This window comes from Callospermophilus lateralis, unplaced genomic scaffold (assembly GCF_048772815.1).
Source record: "Callospermophilus lateralis isolate mCalLat2 unplaced genomic scaffold, mCalLat2.hap1 Scaffold_112, whole genome shotgun sequence".
In the NCBI taxonomy this organism is placed as follows: domain Eukaryota; kingdom Metazoa; phylum Chordata; class Mammalia; order Rodentia; family Sciuridae; genus Callospermophilus; species Callospermophilus lateralis.
Window position 1 is genome coordinate 760,244 of NW_027511460.1, and position 6,484 is coordinate 766,727.

General features: G+C 35.9%; 1 pseudogene; it reads right to left on the bottom strand.

Annotated features, from left to right (window-relative positions):
* Nucleotides 1-855: 855 nt before the first annotated feature.
* On the bottom strand, nt 856-2,421 carry LOC143388290 (protein FAM98A pseudogene; annotated as a pseudogene).
* Nucleotides 2,422-6,484: the final 4,063 nt, after the last annotated feature.

Here is a 6,484-nt window from a genome sequence, read left to right on the forward strand (position 1 = left end):
TAACTCGTGCATAAAACAAATTTCGGTTTGCTATTTCTTCTAGCAGACTTCAAGTAAAAACAAGGTTGAACAAGGAACTTGTTTTGGATGGATGCAGGTCAGCTTGAGTTGCTATACTTAACTAAATGCCTAAATGTACTATAGGTTCACAACTTAGTTTGCTTTTATAGTCTTTATGGAATTTGGCCGTGTTCAAGGTTTTCAGAGTTGAGCATATGGTACAGTATTCCATCAACTGAATAAGGCTACTGAATGTGCTATCTGCAGAAGAGCTCATTTAATAGGAACTGACCTAATGGGTCTATCATGAAGCAAATGTGGCACAACCTCTCTGAATAAAATGCCAATCGGGGCAGAATTGTGCTCAGAAAATAGGCATTACAATATTTTACACAAAACACATATAAATGGATTGTTAATATGAGGACGATTTTCTAGTAGTAAATCTAAAAATGTCTAGGTGAATCCTCATTTTCAAAACTGCATATTAAAAACTACTTTATTCAAGTAATTTCTTCAAAAAAAGTATGCATGTTCTGACTGTGGAATTAGTCTACTGGTCAATTAAAGACAACTTTAATTACCTTTTAAAAACTTTTTTTCATAGAAAGGAGAGATGTTGTATGTGTTTCTCAAATAAACACCATTATGTAAGACCATTAAAAACAACAACAACAATAACAACAACAACAAAAAAAAAGCAGAATCAAAGGAAGACCTACAATGTTTATGCCAAGCAGGAATCTGCCTGCCACCACCTGTGGTCTCACGTTATTCAAAATAGATGCTGGACTCAGGATTCTGAAACTAAGTTTCTATTATTTGAGTTCTAGCAAAATGTAAGGTTCTGTAGCCTCAACTAGTATAATGTCTTCCCTGTCCAAATCCAGAATGATTATACTGATAGCCTCCATGCTGGAAGTGTTGTTCAAACTGACCCCCTTGGTGGTAAGTTTTGCTCCCCCTTCCTCCCCACCCACCTCCCTGGCCTCCATGACCACCCCGGCCTCCACGACCACCTCTTCCACCACGACCACCACCTCGATCACTGTGGTGCCCACCATCTTGATATATATTGTCCTGCTGGTATCCACCACCCTGGTATCCACTTCCTGTGTATGAAGATGTTTGGAAACCACTATAACCACTGCCTTGATAATTACTACTGTGGCCACCATGATAGCCACCTGACTGGAAACCTGAATCTCGATAACCACCATCTTGGTAGCCGCCTCCTCCTCCTCCTCCTCCTCCTCCATTCCCACCATCTGTCCAGCCTCCTTGATGCTTATTTCCTCTTCCTCCCCCTCGGCCACCATGGTCATAGCCACCACGTCCACCTCTCCCTCCTCCTTGTTCATGACCTCCACGTCCACCAAATGAGGAATGTTCATAACCACCTCTCCCTCCTCCTCGACCTCATGCTTGCTGCTGGGGGTCATCTTGCCTTTTCTGCCATGGTGGCATCTCTGGGGGTGGAGGTTCAATTTCATTGGGTCTTCCACCTCTGTCAGGTACTCTGCCCATCAACACCTTATTGATGGCACAGGCAGTCTTTTCTCTTATGGAACCACTGCTTGTCCTTAAAATCTTTGACAAGTCTTGCCTTGCAGCCAAAAGATGAGCAACAGAAATAGTGCTTTTAGGAGATAAGACTGAACGCTTCGGCTGATAAACCTTGGCTAATTTTTCTGTCTGACTCTTAGCTCTGTCAGATCAGCCAAAGGACTGAACAGTGACATCCAAACGTTTTATTAGCAGCTTTCTCCGAACTTCATATTCATTAGCTATGGCTTGGTTAATTGCTTCTATCTTTTCCCAGTGGGCTGGTCCCATTGGCTTCTTCAGTAAAGGCTTTCCCACATGATTATGTGGAACTTTTGCTAATGTTTCCTTTAATTTTTTTTTCAACCCCCTGAAGAATTGGAACATAGTTATATTGGCTGGAGGTTTGGACATTCCTAGAGCAATACATATGCCTTTCAACTCTTAAAAGACCTCACTACCGCCCCCTTCTTGAGCTTTTTTTGGAGGAGCATTCACACAGAGCATTCTGGCAGCTTCTAGTTCTGAGATGAGGTATGTGAGCAAAAGGAGGCAGTTCTTCTGTATGAGAAGGCACTTGGTCACATCCCCAGAGGTCAGTGAAAGATATGGGCAGTTCATCTCCCCTAGTAGCCCACTCACCTCAAGCTGGAATTCTTCAGCCTCACTTGGACTGTTAGTTGCTTGAGCATTTTCCTCTAGTTTACAGAGCACTCTTAATTCAGATACCAGCCAAGCACAGAGTTTGGTAAACTCGGGGGAACTGGCTCCAGCAGAGACAGCTTGAGACAGTGTGCCATCATCCAACAATGGGCCCTTGTAACCTAGGTCTTCCAACAACTCCAAGATGTCAGTCTCCATGAGGTCACACTCCATGCTACTGTGGTATTCAAATTTCCGAGTTATCAGGTTCCCCTCTTCCCTGGCAACTTACACTCGCGCATGCGCTCTCTCCCCGGAACTCCCAAATCCTCACTATTACTTTTAAATTATTCACATCCTTGACACTAAGAGTGTCACTGATTACTTTTTTTTTATTTTTTCAAGATCTCTCTCTCTCTCTCTCTCATATTACAAAATGAAATCAAATATGTTTTTTTACTAAGAAACACTCTCAGCCTTTAATAAAATATTCAATAAAGAAAAAGGGTTTCACTGATTTTCATAGAGCCTCACTAAGTTGCTGAGGCTGGCTGACTTTAATGTTATAGAAGTTTGCAATATATATAGCATGAATATAGAGGGTAGTGTTCATTTGACTCTTTCTCTTGGGGACTGTGCCAGAGTTATCTTCTTCTTTCACTTTTACCTTATTTTTTCCTCCAAAGATTCTACCCTTTACCCTCATACTACCATTGATCCACCATTAGACTTTTTAAATCTGAACTCTTGAGTTGGTCATTCTTTCCCTCTTTCCTTCACAGCACTTTTTCCTCTACCGGTACCTATTTCACCAATACTTTTTCATTAATCCTCACTACTACATACTCAGTATCCACCAATCGCACATCCTGACCCATCCCTGTTCTGCCTTTTCCATGGATCACTTTGAGATCCCCTCCACCTAGATATCAATAGTCCAGAGTAAGGTCAGGTAAGGGTGTTATATATATGCAGATTTTTAAAAGTCATTTACATAACAATAAGCCTATTAAAATTGGGATGTATTTTGTCTTGGGTTAAAAAAAGAAAACTACAGACTGCACTGTTATACTGAATTGTTTAAAATTCGTTAATCTCAATAATTTGGAAAAAGAAATTCTATAAAAAGGAGAATAAAGAAAAGAACATAATACATAAAATTGAATAATTTGAAGACACACCAAGTGTACATATCAAAGAGTGTCATATATTGGTGCTTTCAAAGACAAATTAATTTGAAATAAATGTAGTTAATGTGAGATGTAGTAATCACTTATTAATTATATATAATAGTAGTATACATGTATATGTACAAAATGCATCTCATAAAATTATGAGTATACATTGCAAAAAATGAACTCTACAGTAATTTTTTTTTTTTAATTTTGCTGACAACACTATAAATACCTACATCTAGGTTTATGTATTACTAAATGTTCAGGATACATTTTGTACTTTATAAAGATTTACAACTCACCAACAGACCTTTTTATTCAATTTTTGAAAGGAGTAGTATTTATTTTACTACTAATATTATTAAATAAATAAGATTTAATTTTTAAATATTTTTAAATTATATATGACAACAGAATGCATTACAATTCTTATTACACATATAGAGCACAATTTTTCATTTCTCTGGTTTTATACAAATTATATTGACATGAATTCACTTCTTTATACATGTACTTTATATAACAATATACGTCATATTCCACCATCATTTCTAACCCCACAATCCCTCCCCTCACCTCCAAACCTGCTAAAGGTAATTTTGATACACAATGATGTATGCTATGAAGTTATAGAAAAGAGTATATACCTTATAATAATATGAACAAATAAAGTTTTGTAACTAATACATAGCATAATAATAATAATAATAAACTTGCCATTTAGACATTAATAAATTATACATCTAACACTACTGACATCTTTTCAAAAAAGAATTGACATCTTTTCCAAAAAAAGCGGGGGGGTTATTTGTAGGGGAAAATGGTATTCTATGCTTTCTTAACATCAAGAATAAATTATTTTCAGAAGTAATATATATATATATATATATATATATATATATATACATATTAAAGAGTGAGTGAGAGAGAGAGAGAGAGAGAGAGAAATTTTTAATGTTTATTTCTTAGTTTTCAGCAGACACAACATCTTTGTTTGTATGTGGTGCTGAGTATTGAACCCGGGACGCACGCATTCCAGGCAAGCACCGTACCACTTGAGCCACATCCCCAGCCCAGTTATATATATTTCAATATAAAAATAAAATAGAATCAGGTTCCATGGCACACATCTCAATCCCATTGGATTGTGATGCTAAGGCAAGATAATCCTGAGTTTAAAGCCAGCCTTAGAAACTTAGCAAGGCCCTAAGCATCTATGTGTGACCCAGTTTCTGTGTGCCCCTGATTTAAATTTCCAGTAAGAAACAACAGCAAAGAGAATACAAAGTATTGATGAGGACACAGAACAAATCCTCATGAACTAAAGATGGAGTAGAAATTGCTGTTATTTCATCATGAAAACTATATATATATATATATATATATATATATATATATATATATATATATATATATATATATATGAAATACTCCTCACCAAGCAGCTTAGACCTGTAGAAATTATAGTTTGTGTGTACCATGACAGTGTTCATGTGTGTGATAGCATAAGACTAGAGCTATACTTGTCAATACAATAGAAATCTGTGGCATAGGAGGAAAGAGGAGGTGATTCAGAAAAATAAAAATAATAAAGTTTGAGAAAAAATGGTTTCTGGAGCCCAGAAAGATTTTTGGTTTAATTAGAGTACAAAATACCACGTAAGTATTATACTGAAGTTACATCTGTTAAATACATCACATGTATAATGGATTTCAAGGAAAATATGTGGAACTTATCACAAACTAAATACAAATTTACAAAAGCACATAAAATAGCATGTGCATAAATAAAACTAATCAATACAAAGACAACTATTTTAACTCAATTTAATATATAATATTTTCCTATCAAAATTTTAGCATGTTTTTCTTTAAATACAAGAAGAGAGCTGAACCTGTTGGTGCACAATTGTAATCCCAGTACCTTGGGAGGCTGGGACAGGTATTGTGAGCTCAAAGCCAGCATCAGCAAAAGTGAGGCCCTAAGCAACTCAGTGAGACACTGACTCTAAATGTCATACAAAATAGGTTTGGAGATGTGACTCGATTTCCCTGAATTTAATTCCAAGTACCAAATAAAAGAAAAGAAAAGAAGGGACCAAAACATTATCTAGGAAATAAAATATATGTATAATACCCCAAAACTTTTAATAAAAAAATAAATATAGTTATTGTTATGAGACACATTTAATGTATATTATGAAACTATGTTGCAATAATACAGACCAATATATCATAATATGAATCAAATCTGAAACCATATGTAGATCAATAGCATTGTTAAGAGCAATTAAAACATATTTTTTTTATGTTACTATGTCCCTGATACACAGGTAATAATGCCAAAACTACCAATTGCTCCTAGAAAGCTTTTGTGTGTGTGTGTGTATGTGTGTGTCGATGTGTGTACTGAAAGGCATATGTAAAACCGATCATATGAAAAATAACATAGACATGAATGAATGAATCTATGCAACCTAAAGTTAGAATTGGGACATAGTGGCAAAGTTCACTGTTAGAATGTGCATGCAGAATGTGCAAGATAGTCAGTTCCAACCTTAGCAACACTATAAAAAGCAAATATTAAGAGGAAATGATGTTGAAAATAAAGCAGAATAATAAATGAGACATTCTCCCTCCATCTATAGATACATTTAAGGAAAAAACTACTGTGAGTGTCTCTTTGGCAAAATCATGAATGAGTAGAGAGATTTAGATACACTGGATATTAGTCTGGTCTTAAGAAATGTACCACATTTGGTACAAAATCCCCAATTACCATTATCACCTCTAGTGAACAGAAATGTGAGAGAGGGGCTGAGGATGTAGCTCAGTTTTTAGAGTGCTTGCCTTGTATGCACAAGGCCCTGGGTTCAATCTCTAGCACCACAAAAAAAAAAAAAAAAAGAAAAGAGAAGAAAGAAGGAAATATGAAAGAAATGATACAAAAAAATGGTGATATCTAGGAGCCATAAAATCCTTCACAAGTGTTTCATAAGCTGTGACCAAGACACAAAAATACCCAAATATCAAAGCTGTCAATTTATCTCAAAAAAAAAAAAAAAAACTGCCAGCATATTTTCCCAATTGCTATTGCTGACAGATGAAGTTCACTCTACCTT